Genomic DNA, 14,419 nt, shown 5'->3' on the forward strand with positions numbered 1-14,419 from the left:
AATTTTGTTGTCACTGACCCAACTTTGGAAGCTTATATCTTGTAATTTATAAGGAATTTGGAGATGATCTAAAAATAAAAGTTGTAGCCCTTTGTGTATAATTTTTAGAAAATAAAATCATTTATCATTTGGAGTTTTATACAAAAGGTTATGGTTGATACAGTACAAAATATATGAGAAGATTTTGGTAAGGGTTATGAAAGTTTGTTCATCGCGATCGCGGGCAAATGGCCGCAATCACGTAGGGTAAAAATTGTTTTGGAAAATTTTGTAATCGAGATCATGAGGTTGTGACCGCGATCACGATGGGCACCTCTCGAACAGTGTATAAAATACTCTATTTCGAAGGACTTGGTCATTTTAGCATATTTTGAGCTATGAAGCTCGAATTGAGGCGATGTTTGAGGTAATTTCCACCACATGGATTGGGGTAAATTCCTACCCGATTTTGGTTATATTTTGTGAATCCATCTTTGATTTTGGTATTTACATTATGAATTTTAAAGATAAATTGGGGGGTTTTGTCTAAACATTCCTAAAGTGAATGTTTGAGGTTTGAATATCGATTCGGAGTCGGATTTGAGTAAAATTAGTATGGTTGGACTCGTAATTGAATGAATTATCTGAATTTTTGAATTTTGTCTAGTTTTGAGGTATGGGATCGAGTTTGATTTTTTGGTTGACTTTGAACTTTTAATTAAAAACTCGACCTTTAACGATTGGGTTTATTTCCTTTGGTATTATTTGATGTTTTTGAGTTGCTTTTGGCTAGTTTTGAGCCGTTCGAAGGTTGATACGTGTGGGATGACATTTCTATAGTATTGTTTGGCTTTCTTGGTATTGTTTTGGCTTGTTTGAGATAAGTATCTTATTTAAACTTGGTTGAGACACTAGTTGCCTCAATTAATTGTGATATCTACGTGCTGTGGGTGTGTGTATGCCTGGGATTTGACCCTATGTGCAGACACCGGGGGTATTTATCCGTGCTCGGGTTGTGTTTAGGCTATGATAAGCCTAGAATTAACTGTTGAGCGTTAAGGCATGATGTTTCTCACATTTGTAACATTGTGTGAACTATTTGAGCCATGTTTGAGGCTACATAGAGGTTTAATCCGTGAATGAACTTGATAAATGCTATTCAATGATGAAATTACCGATTTGAGCTATGATAGCACTCTTTGCACATGCTTACACTTTACCATGTCATTTATACCAGTCCAGGAGCATGAGATTTATTATTCATTAAACACATACATGTGTTCTTGTTAATTTGCTCTTGTGTGATATGATTGGACTGGATTCCTGTGACCATGACACGCGGATTATGATATTATGCATGTGACCACATCGGATGGATTGATATTATTAGTACGTGAGTTATCCATGTAGATCCAGATATTGATATTATAGCACGTGAGTTGTTCGTGCAACACGTAAGTTGTCCCTGTGGTTGATATTATTAGCACGTGAGTTATCCGTGCAGCGTGTGGATACAGATCCATCCCCCCTACGATAACCTTCTCATGTTTCTCTCTTGATGGTGTACACGCGAATTATGAGAAAACGACAGGTTTCTGGTTGATGTGATCTTTGGAAGAGCTGGTTACTGCTATTAGATTGAGTGCAACAGGCATTATTGTCTTGTGGTTATTGGATCGGGTTCGTGCCGCAACAGACTATTATTTGGTTATTTTTCATTTCACCCTTGTTTGCAATTTTCTTGACTGTTGCGTGATGCACTTGCATATTTTCTTTATATGCTGGATTTTTAACTGAGTAAAGCACTTTAAAACAAATAATTTTGAGCATCAAAGAGGTTATACCTAAGAGTTTCCTAAATTGATCATATATTTGTTCAATACTTGTTGAAATTATGAATTCTACAGGCGTTGGTGAGTATCATTTTTAGTTCTTACTTCTTGTACCTCGCCGAGGTTAGTTAGGATATTTATTGACTACATGGGACGGTTGTACTCATACTATACTTCTGCACCTTGCGTGCAGATCTTGGTGTGTATACTGCTGTGTATGGCGAAGGCTGGCATTGAAGATGTACCTGCATTCCAGTTATGGCTATCACTTGTCCTTGGTGGCTTTAGATTCAAATTCTGTTCATGTACAATCTAAACAGATGTTGTAATTATTTCAGTTCATTTGTTTTTTGATATTTTTTGTAAAAATCTAAGTCTTAGTGGCTCATGACTTATACTACCAGTCCTGGGGAGTTGTATTAAAATTCAGATATTTCATTTTTGACTCTTATCATTATCACTTTATTGTGTTTTATTATTAGTTGGCTTACCTAGAGGGTTGGGTTAGGTGCCATCACGACGGGTTAAATTTTGGGTCGTGACAAGTTGGTATCAGAGCTCTAGGTTAATAGGTTCTACTTGCCCTTGGTAGCTTTAGATTCGAATTCTGTTCATGTACAATCCAAACAGAGGTTGTAATTATTTAAGTTCATTTTTTTTGTAAAAATCTAAGTCTTAGAGGCTCATGACTTGTACTACCAGTCCTTGGGGAGTTGTATAAACATTCAGATATTTTATTTTTGACTCTTATCATTATCACTATATTGTGTTTTATTATTATTTGGCTTACCTAGCGGGTTGAGTTAGGTGCCATCACGACGGGTTTGATTTTGGGTCGTGACACAAAACCCCTTTATTCTGGGGTTATAGGTTGTTATTGATCATTATTATTTTACGGTTGATAATATGTTTTGAATTATCATATTAATTCTTTTTAATCAATCATGCACTTAATTGTTTTACTATGTATCTAACAGTAGAATACTATCTATGAATTTATAATTGAACTCAAAAGTGGAAATTATAGATTGCATATAAGATTGAATAGAGTAAGTTCTTGAATTCGGGCATCGGAGAATAGATTCGCGATTAGGATAGCCATATTCTAGTTACCTTACTTGGTTATTCTTGCCATAGATATACACACATTCTTGTTAATTTTTATTCTCTAGACGTATGGTATTAGGTTGTCTTGAATAGGTGAACGAGGCATCGAATGAAATTTTCAAGCATAATAAACCTTGTTAACCAATAAATTAGATAGATAATGTAATTGAATCAACCGGATAAACTAAGAAGGAGAGACGTTAATCCCATGATCCCAGAATATTCCCAGCTTGCTGAAGTTTCTCCTAAGTGTCTGTTTGCTCGCTTGCATCCTTGTTTTCTTAATTGTTTCTTAGTTCATAGTAACTTTTAGTAGTAAAAATTACAATCATCTACTTCATAACCTCTTGAGTAATTAACTTATAAGTAGTTTAGGTTGGAAAATATTTAAGTATAAATTCTCATAGGACGATACTTTCTCATTACTTTTATTACTTGCCGATCGCGTATACTTGCGTATGCGTTTGCCCCAATAGTCTCCTTGACCAACTCATCTCGCATGCTTATAGGATTCTATGAATTTGCCATTCCAATTAAATTTGAATTACTTGCAGCACGATTTTTAACAATCACATTAACCATGACATCATGTAACCCAACATCAACAATTATGTCATATAAAATTTCAACAGAGATGATCATAGGATTTTCCCAAATCAACCTTAATTATTATCCACCCTTTATTTCTCCTCCACGTTGAGTAAATAACTTTCTGAATAATAATGATACTATCTATAATTTAGCATTTGGGAACAAATCTAGTTTGAGTCCAACCAATCAAAGTAGGGAGACAAACTTGCAACCGATTAATAAGGACCTTCATCAAAATTTTAATGACGTTCGGCAACAGACTAACAAGTGTGAAATTACAATTAACATAGCGATGATTTTTGTTAGGATAAGAGTAATGATAGGCTTACACATTCTCTCCTCTAAATCCTTGCCGTCTAGAGCCTCTTGAACAAACTTACAATTACAGTTTTTCACAATCTCCTAGCTAGATTAGAAGATGGCGGCATAAAAGCCATAAATTCCCACTGCCTTAAATAGATTAATTTCTATAAGAGCCCTGTGAACGTCATCAACTGAAACCTCTTTTATAAGAAAAATCATATTCTCATCAAATATAGGAGGAAAACAACCCCTTATAGGATAGGGAGGAGAAGTGGCCGAGTTTGATGCATAAAGTATACTAGAGAAATCCACAACCGTAATGACCCCATAGATCGTTTTGAATTCTAGCTTTCTCTTCGTGATTTGAGACCTCAAATAGCTTTGTTTGATGGCTTATGACTTTTATACATGGTTCGTTTTGATATCCGGAAAGTTGAGATGTGTTTTGATAAAGAAATCTTGATTCTAGAACTTTAATATTGTTGGAGTTGACAATTGTCCACATCCTTGGTAAACGACCTCGGGTCGGTGTTTAGATAATTTCGGTAGGTTCGCATGATAATTTTTTACTTTCACGTATGTTTGGTTACCCAAGACCGTTTCGGGGCTTCAAGTTAAAAGTTAGAAATTTGAGTTTATGAACATTGAAATTCTTGAGTTTCGATGATTGAATCTTGATTTTCATGTTATTTTGATTGTTTTGAGCTTATGAGCGAGTTCATGTTAGGTTTATATACTTGTTTGGATGTTTAGACTAGGGCCTAGGGGGCCTCAGATTAGTTTCAGATATTTTTGGAGAGGTTTGCTATTGTTGGTGCTGTTGTAGCCGCATTTGTGATGACCAGCTTGCAAATGCGCGGTTCACATTTGAAAATGACACCTCGATGTTGAGTTTGTAAGTGCGATGTCTGCAATTGCAATGGTCCTGTCGCATTTGCGACTCTGAGGGCTCTAAAGGCCTTTGGCATGTGCGACAAATGATTCACATTTGCGAGCTACACTATTGCGAATAATAATTTACAATTGTGATAAATACAGCTGGGTAAAAAGGGAAGGATTCTGAGATTGACTTATTTTATTCCATTATTTTAGACTTAGACAATGAAAGGAGGCGATGTTTAAAAGGATTTTCTTTCCTACTTTCTAGGTTAGTAATTTTAACTTAATTTTGATTTATTTCCATAAATTTTTCATAGATTTCTACCCTAAATCTCGGATTTCATAGAGTAGAAAATATAATTTTGGGTAGAAACTTAAGAAATCAATTTTTTGAGATTTTGACCTCAATTTGAGGTCGGATCTTGGAATGAAACACATATTTGGACTCCGGAAAGTATGGGTAATCATGTATTAAGGTTAGATCGGGTTACACACCGCAACAAATATGATGTCTTGTTGTTTCTCCTCTTTGGTGTTTGTGTCACCAAGTTATGCCATGTTGTTACTCCATGTACCTTGTTACTTATTCTCTTATTTGATCTTATACTCTTATTTGTTTCTCCTTTGCTATTGTTTTTCTACTTATTATTTGCACAAGTTCTTAAGCAAGCATTTTTTCATAGTCTCGTCGATATTAGGCTCGATACTTACTTAGTATATAGGATTGATTGTACTTATAGTATAGTTCTCCACTTCTTATGCAAATCCAAGCATTGGTCCTAGCGGAGTCCCAATGGGTGATCAACTTGGACATTTGTGGGACTCGTTATAGGTGTTGCAATCCCGCTCGGAGACTCTGGAGTCACCTTCTTTATCTTTCTACTATTTATTGTATCAAATAGTATTGTATTTCTTTCAGACTTTTTATTTAGCACTCGTTAGAACTTATGTACTTAGTGACACCAGTCTTGAGAATTTTCTTAGATAGTGTTTTGGTTTTGGACTTGTTATGTAGTTTTGGAGCTTCTACTCTTTATTTATGATATTATACTATTAAAAGTTTTGTTCTTCTTTTTTATATACTATTAAGTGTTACCTTGCCTAGAAAGTGGACCTAGGTACAATCACAACCTATTTGTTGGGATTTTGGGTCATGACAAGTTGGTATCAGAGCCCTAGGTTGCATAGGTTCACAAGTCATAAGCAAGCTTAGTAGAGTCTTGAGGATCGGTACGGAGATGTTGGTACTTATCTTCGAGAGGTTATAAGGCATTTGGGAAACATTACTTGTATCTTCCTCTATAGTGCGACTTTATTCTGTCATAAAGTTTGAATCTTTATTCTCTAACAAATTGTGAGGACACATGCTTTAGCCACAGTGGAATAGGAGCCAGAGCCCCAGGTTCTAGCCACTACCAGGGGTAGGGGCCTGGGCAGAGGCAAATCTTGAGCCCAACCTAGAGCATGTGCAGCGACACCTATAGTAACCGACGCTCATGTTAGAGCAGCATCAGTTGTGACCCATATAGCTCTAGACGAGGAGTAGATCACGGTTCAGGATGAGTCGGTAGGGCCAATTCAAGTTCCAGTATGGTTTATTGCTACCTCAATGCTTCAGGATGCCTTAGTCTGTATAATTGGTTTTATGGAGAGAATGGCCTATGCAGGTGTACTCCCAATGGAACTAGCCATTTAGCAGGCCGGGGGAGGAGCCCAGACCCCAGTCAACTACAATTTAGAACAGATGGTGCTGGATATCTAAATTTGGGGGTACTACCATCTAGGGTGGTTCAGTCTATTGTTGCTGTGTAGTTTGAGGTTAGGCCCACTATGTCTGATGATGAGCCGAAAAGGACGGATAAGTTTCAGAAGTTGCACCCCCCCTCACTTCAGTTGGTTGCCATTAAAGGATGCTTACGAGTTCTTGGATAAATGTCATGCGATCTTGCACAATTTGGGACTGGACGAGTTCAACAGAGAGGACTTCACTATTTTTCAGATGCAGGGTTCGACCAAGAGGTGGTGGAAGACTTATGAGATGGGCAGACATCAGGGTCACCTCCTATTACTTGGGCTTAGTTTTCACATCTTTTTTGGAGAAGTTTATCCCGCTCACTCACATAGATTATATGTGCAGCCAGCTTGAGTATCTTCAACAGGGTGGTATGATAGTCACCCAGTATGAGACAAGATGTTTTTATTTGTATCGACATATAGCTATCATTATCCCTACTAATAGGGTAAAGGTGTGGAGGTTCATAGAGGGGGTTGCTTATGGTATTAGACTTCAGATGGCTACAGAGCCATGACTGAGACTTCTTTCACTCAGGTAGTGGAGATTGCTATGAGGATTGAGCACATGCTTAACCAAAGGAGAGAGGCGACGTCTGACAAAAGGCCTCATCATTTTAATGGTTTCAGTGGTGCCTTGTTAGAAGGAAGGGGTCATTTTGGTAGAGGTCATGCTATTAGGCCAGTTTAGTCAGCACTCTAGGTTTCTCATGGTATGTTAGGGACCCATGATACGTATGGTTCTCTCCTAGGCAAGTCGTCGTACAGTGCATCTCTAGATCAGGTTCCTATTAGTGCATTCCCGATATAGAGTTTCTACAATGGTAATTTGGGTCGTTAGGGACAACTTCAGATTCTACAGCCATGTCAGCTGAAGGGTTGCTTTGAGTGCGGAGATACAGGTCACATCAGGAGATAATGCCCTAGATTTCAGAGTGGTACGCCATGATAGATTACAAAGTCCATGGTTCCAGCAGCAGTTTCAACACCACTCACCCAGCCAGCTAGAGGTGGGGTTCATCCAGCTAGAGGCGCATGTCAACTAGGTAGAGGTCATCCTAGGGGGAGGACAGGCTGGTGAGGCTCAGCCTCTTTGTTATTATGACAACCCCAATGGCTATTTTGTGTATGTGACCCATGTTACCCTATTTGTTACTTCACGTATGTGTATTTGTTTTTGTTTGACTTGCGGGGATGGTTAGTTTGGTGTTAGGAAAGTTTTGGATTGAATTGGAACACTTAGTTCCTAGTTTAGAAGCTTAAGTTTGAAGTGTTGATCAAGTTTTTCTTTTGTATATTTGACCTCGGATCAGAGTGTTGATTCCATTAGGTTCAGATGGTGAGTTTGGACATAGGCGCATGTCCGAGTTTGGATTCGGAGGTTCCTAGGTTGGTTTCGCTCTAATTAAAAAATTTGAAGGTTTAGAAGTTTATAGGTTTGACCCATAGTTGACTTTGTTTTTAGTGATGTCTGTTTTGTAGTCCAAGCCTTGGAATAGGTTCATATAGTGATTTATGACTTGTGTCTAAAATTTGAGGTCATTCTGAGTTGTTTAGGCATGTTCAGTGTAAGTTTGGAATGCGAAAATTTAGATTAGTTCATTAAGTTTGAATTGAGGTGCAATTCATTGTTTTAATGTTATTTTGTGTAATTTGAGACCTCGAACAAGTCCGCGTTATATTTTGAGATTGGTTGGTATGATTGGACGGGGTCCGAGGGGCTTCGGGTGTGTTGCAGATGAGTTTTAGACCATTTCACTCATGTTTGGAGTTGTTGATTGCTGGTGTTCATCGCGATCACGGTAGGAGGATTGCGATCGCAGAGTGTGTTTTGGGTGGCTGGTGATTTTTCCCTTCACGTTCGCAATGAGGCTATCGCATTCATGGAGCGTTGAGGGAAGTTGTCATAACGTTCGCGTCCTGGGCGTCACTTTCTCGTAGAAAGGAAGGTCGAATGGGTTTGTTAGGCTTTTAGCCTTCGCGTTTTTAGGTGAGGGAGAGCATTCACGCATAGGCTCAGTTGTGGTAGGCATCGCATTTGCGACGTGACTTCACGTTCGCGAAGAAGGGGCAGCAGTTGGGCAAGAGCTTGGCCTTCGCGATCACGACGTACGTCCCGCGATTGCGAAGGGTATCACTGGGCAGAGACTTAAATAATTCCATTTCGAGGGTTTGAGTTATTTTATGATAGTTTGAGATTGGGAGCTCGGATTTGGGCGATTGTTTAAGGGATTTTCACGATATGGATTAGGGTAAGTGTTTTTTTAACTCTGATTTGGTTATTATTCATTATTCTATCCTTGATTCTAGTATTTGAATGATGAATCTAAGTGATTTTGGAAAAATATTTCCGAAATGAAAGATGGGGATTTGAAAGCGTGCAAAACACTTGCTTCTACCTCGAGCCTCAACTTCACAGTTGCGATCCATCTCCGCAGAAGCGTAACCACACCAGCAGTCCCTCATCTGCATAAGCGGAACTCCTGAACATGCGACAGCTCACAGAAGCAACAAAAATCATGCAGACGCGGGTCCGTATGTATGCTCCAAAATGCGCAGATGCAAAACACTAGAACCAATCCTCCTCGACAACATGGAAATGTCCCGAAACTCGTCTGAAGCACACCCGGGGCCCCCGGGACCCTGTACGAACATACTAACAAGTTCCATAACATAACCCGGACCTTCTCAAGGCCTCAAATCACATCAAACACATCAAAACTATGAATCGCACCTCAAATCGAACTTAGTGAACTTATGAACTATCAATTTCTACAACTCGCGCCGAATCATATCCAATCAACTCGGAATGACGTCGAATTTTGCATGCAAGTCTCAAATGACACAACGGAGCTATGCCAACTCCCGAAATTGAAATCTGAACCCGATATCAATAAAGTCAACTCCTGGTCAAACCTCTCAACCTTCCAAACTTACAACTTTTCAACTTTCGCCAAAATACATCAAATCAACCTACGGACCTCCAAATCCAAATCCGGGCATACGCATAAGTCCAAAATCACCATACGAAGCTATTGGAATCATCAAAACATTATTCCGGAGTTGTCTACATAAAAGTCACATTCTGGTCAACTCTTAGCATTTAAGCTTCTAAAATAAGAATCCTTCTTCCAAATTAATCCTGAATCATGCAAAAACTGAACCAGGTCACACACGCAAGTCATGATACATAATACGAAGCTGCTCAAGACCTTAAGCCACCGAAGGGAATACTAATTCTAAAAATGACCGATCAGGTCGTCACATTCTCCCATTCTTAAACAAACATTCGTCCTCGAATGTGCCAAGAACCGGTCCGAAGCCACGGAATCACTGGATGAACTCACCATACATATACTCGCGCGCGATCCCACGTCACCCCAATCCACATAAGCTCGATCACACCATCTCAACTGAAGATTATTCCTTCCACCCACACCGATAACACTTAGAACCAAATTGTTCACCATCCGATCATTTCCCAAAGGCCCGATTCCCACATAAACACACTGTATAACCCTCAACCAGCTGCAACGACTCATGCATACACCCACAAGGTATAACCACACAACATAACACATCACATATATGCCCAGAACAACAACTCTGACCGCGATAGCTGCCCATAATCAATTCCAACACAGGTAACTAATCTCATAATAGCTAAAATCTTGTCCCAAACCTTCACGACACTGACAATGATGCAAGAAACATGAAAATCTCATAACCATTCACCCAAATCAACAAGTCACACCCAACGCCACCTAGGCACACACCTCGCAAGGTAAAACCCGATAAGCACAATGCGAATAGGACCAAATATTGAAAGAAAAACACATGAGAGAGCTATCAAACAAGTATGACAGGAACAACTCCCTATCAGTACCATATTACGAATCCATACCACAAGGGAGAGTCAAAACATATGAAATAATCACAAGGATATCATACTAATATAGATCAACCGCGACACGTAGCCCGGTTCAAACACATCAAACCATACGAAAATGCGAGGATCCCTTCCTCAGCTCTGAATTACAAGTAGAATACACATCATACCAATCGAATCCTTCCACTAACTCAATTCCACAAAACAAAATCACAACACGTAATGTACTTCCCTTACTGGTAGAGCACCTAAATCACAAATCATAGCCAAACCATCTAGAAATCACATCAAAAGTTATCATAATGTGTAACAGAAAGTCCCTTCTAGTCTCATAGCTCTTAACAGTGAACAAAACATAATGATAGACATGAGCTACTGGTGTGGAATCTCTCAACAGAGGTAAACACATAAACAAAGTGCAGGAATCACAGAACTCACCCATATAAGATGCTCCTCTATTAAAAATTTAAATTGTACCTGTAATGACACCATCTAGTGCAGCGGCCTCATCCCTACCATGGAAAGCATATCAACGGGTCGGGCCTCCCTCTCTCGAGCACAATCTACCTGCCTGTCCTCCACCCCTAGTTGGCTGTGCAGGTGGAGTAGTAAATGGAATAGAGCTGATAGCCTGAGTGCTCTGATGAAATCCACCTCACTCGAGTCTGGGAAAATCTCTCATGATGTGCCTGGTGTCGCGCCCTATTTCCTAGCAAAAACGGGTTTTGACGCGTGATAACTCTTTTAAGGGAGGTATTAAAAGAGAAAAGTCGCCACCTAATAATTTTTAAGGTGCATTAGGGAACCTATTTGCAAATAACTCTGTTTAACTAGTCTACGTTTCCAAAGATCGGGTAAGATCTCAAATTACCTCAAAGCGAAGGGGTTAGGAACTCTTCGAGGTCCATAACTGTCGCTCCCGGCTGAAATTTTAACTATGTGGATTAGATGATTAAGTTAGGTGATCAAACAAGCGATGACAGGTATAAAAGTTGAAGACTTTATTATAACACATGAAAATAAATAATCGGTACAAATCATAAATATTACAAGTATACAACTGCATTGGTCTATGTTAAATGACTAAGTGTAAATAACAAGCATATAAAGAAAGGGTAGGGGAGTTCCTAAGTTTTTTAGCCTAAAGGATCACCCCGTGCAACATAAATAATATTTCGCAACTCCCTTAAGGTAGGGGTTGCTCATATTATTTAGCAGGCATAGACTATCATCTCCTGCTACCCGATTACTATGTTTAAATTGTTACTTAAAGGCGTTCTACTTCAATTCTAAACCGTATCCTATGCGTGCACTACCCGTCCCATACCTATGGTCCAGGAGGCTTTGGACCTACTATGAGATGATTCTAAACTCAACTTAGGTTGCTCAAAATGAGAAAGCTAGACGACATTCAAAATAGATAGGACTTCACGTAAAGAAAATTAAAGGCCCAAGTTAGCCTCAACACATAGACAACAAATGCACGCGGCAAAATAGGTAGTATATGGTTTCAGAATTAAGACTTAAAGTCCTATAGGCATGGTTTCTAGGTGATTCTGAATTCCAGCATCATATGTGCAACATCATTGCTATCAATGGCTTAGGCGAGGAGGTAGTAAACTATTTGTAAACTTAGAATTATTAGCGCTGATTTTATAAATATGCGTCTAGGCAGGTGACACTATCATATAGGCATGAATTCTAGTAGTGGCATAACTAAGCAATGAAACAGGTTTGAGAGTCTAGCATTAACAACGTTGATCTCATGAACAATTTTAAGCGAGTGACAATACCCTATAGGAAGGATTTCTAACAATTGACAATCAGACTTGATTTTTATAACAATTTATTCCTATAGGCATGTCATCTAGGCGGGGCAGTGTAATAAAAACAACAGAGGCAGTTTATTAAAAGTTTAGAGTCCTATAGTCATGATATCTGGATGGGTAGTACACTAAGGTAATAGAATCAATTGACCAATTGATTATTTGAATTCCTATAGGCATGGTATTTAAGTCAACAAAAACATATGCTATACATCCTATAGGCATGCTATCTAAACGCATAATAGTAGTATAGAAGAGAGTATGGCAAATACTTGGACTAACGTGTTTGAACAGTGTACAAGTGAGGTGTGCATGATTCCTATAGCCATGATTTTTATTGATGTACAGAAATAAAGCAAGTTAAACAAAATAGCACATAAAGCACGTAGACCCTATATGCACGTTTTTTACCCTTTCATGCAAATATTGGAATACCCCAGCCCCCTTTTATTAGTCTCCCCATTATTCTTTATTACAAATTATTACAGACCAAATAAATAGTGTAAATAGAATAAACAGTCATAAGCCCAATAAGACAGCTATAAGCCTAACACAAAGGATTCCTCCGACTTTCTGGGCCTTCCACTGTCTTGCTGTTTGAACCACCAGTAGGCCTAAATCCCAAGCTCACAAGGATAATTAGCATGCACTTGAATCCAGTACTCACGTCCAACAACACATATGGCCCATCAAACCAGGCCCAAACGCGAAGACAATTGTCTTGCTTACACAGTAGCCAATGACAGATGCCACAAATAACACCCCATGCAAATTATTTACTCAAACAACTTCAGACATAGACGTGTACACGAGGGAATACTTAGGTGTTGTAGCTAATGAAGAAACTGGACTTATTAAACATGATATCCCAAATAAACATATGAATAAGAATGGAACAAAACTCTCAAGGAGGTTTTGATAGATAGAGGTTTAAGACAAACATGTTACAAAATCGATTCAATAGGAGTTCAAATATAGGGGTTTACCAGGAGTATTTAAAATAATACATGCTTGAAACTAGTACCACAGAACAATCATAGACACAAGTCTATGGGGTGACAGAGTAATTAGTAGGTATTCACTAATTTTAAAGAAAACAGAGATTCTGCAGGTTGATCAGGTATGGCAAGTTCAGTTATGCATCCAGGATTACCCAAGGGCATTGAACTCAAGTAAATTTAACACTAGCAAGGTAGGATGATAACAGGATTACACATAACAAATAAAACATTGCTGGGGTTCACTGAAGGTATAAACATAAGTCATGCTTGGTCTGAAATATTTAAACAATGTAGCATGCGGGAACTCGTGCGATCATGGATTAATTATAAGGAAAGTTATCAGCTTGTATATGAAATATAGGGAAAGCATGATCACAACTAGTTGACACTCAAAAAGTTGGCAGGCTAGTGGGCATAGACCAAATTGACAAACACATTCGAATTCTAGGCTGACATCAATCATCTCAATAAGATTTAAGAAATCTATGGTGATACAGGGATTCATGGCAGGTGAAACTATGAAAACTTCAAAGATAATATGAAAGTCAAGTAGAACATAAAAAGGCCAGAATCCATTGAAGTTAGAATACACATAATGAGAGTACATTACATAGGTTGAAGTCTATCAAGTTCAACTACTAGAGAACATGGAACTGTAGAGCATTGTTAAGACAATATAATTGCAGTAAAGCATACACCAACACAGTAATAGGTGTTCATGAATATCAAGGAAAACTGAATCATGCTTACTCACGAAAGTTCAAACAATATTGGCACACAGAACACACATGTCATAGACAAATAGAAGGGAAATAGTTAAAATTGTAAGAGTTAGAGACACTAACCAGTAGCAAAGTTAAACGAGCAAAAGAGTGAGCAACTTAGAATATCAGTAGTGATTCAGTAGCAGCAATTGAAAGAGGACAATGGAACCACAAATCCCCGATGCTTCAGAGTTCACAAGAGCCTCGAGAAGGGCTCCGAGCAGTGCTTGCACTGGAGGACGTCGTTTAATGGTATTATGGCCTTGGCTTTCAGCCGACCAAGAATTCAACAGTTTCAGAAACTCTTTGAGTGTAACAGAGTAAGTAAGTGAGTGAAAGAGGAGAATAATGAGAGTAATAGCAGTAATGAGGTCCGTCTTGGGGGATTTGGGGAATGGTTTATTTAGTAGTCGAAATCAATCATCTAAACAAGGAAATACAATAAATCAAACATAAA

Source organism: Nicotiana tabacum, chromosome 13, assembly GCF_000715075.1.
Source record: "Nicotiana tabacum cultivar K326 chromosome 13, ASM71507v2, whole genome shotgun sequence".
NCBI classification, from domain to species: Eukaryota; Viridiplantae; Streptophyta; class Magnoliopsida; order Solanales; family Solanaceae; genus Nicotiana; species Nicotiana tabacum.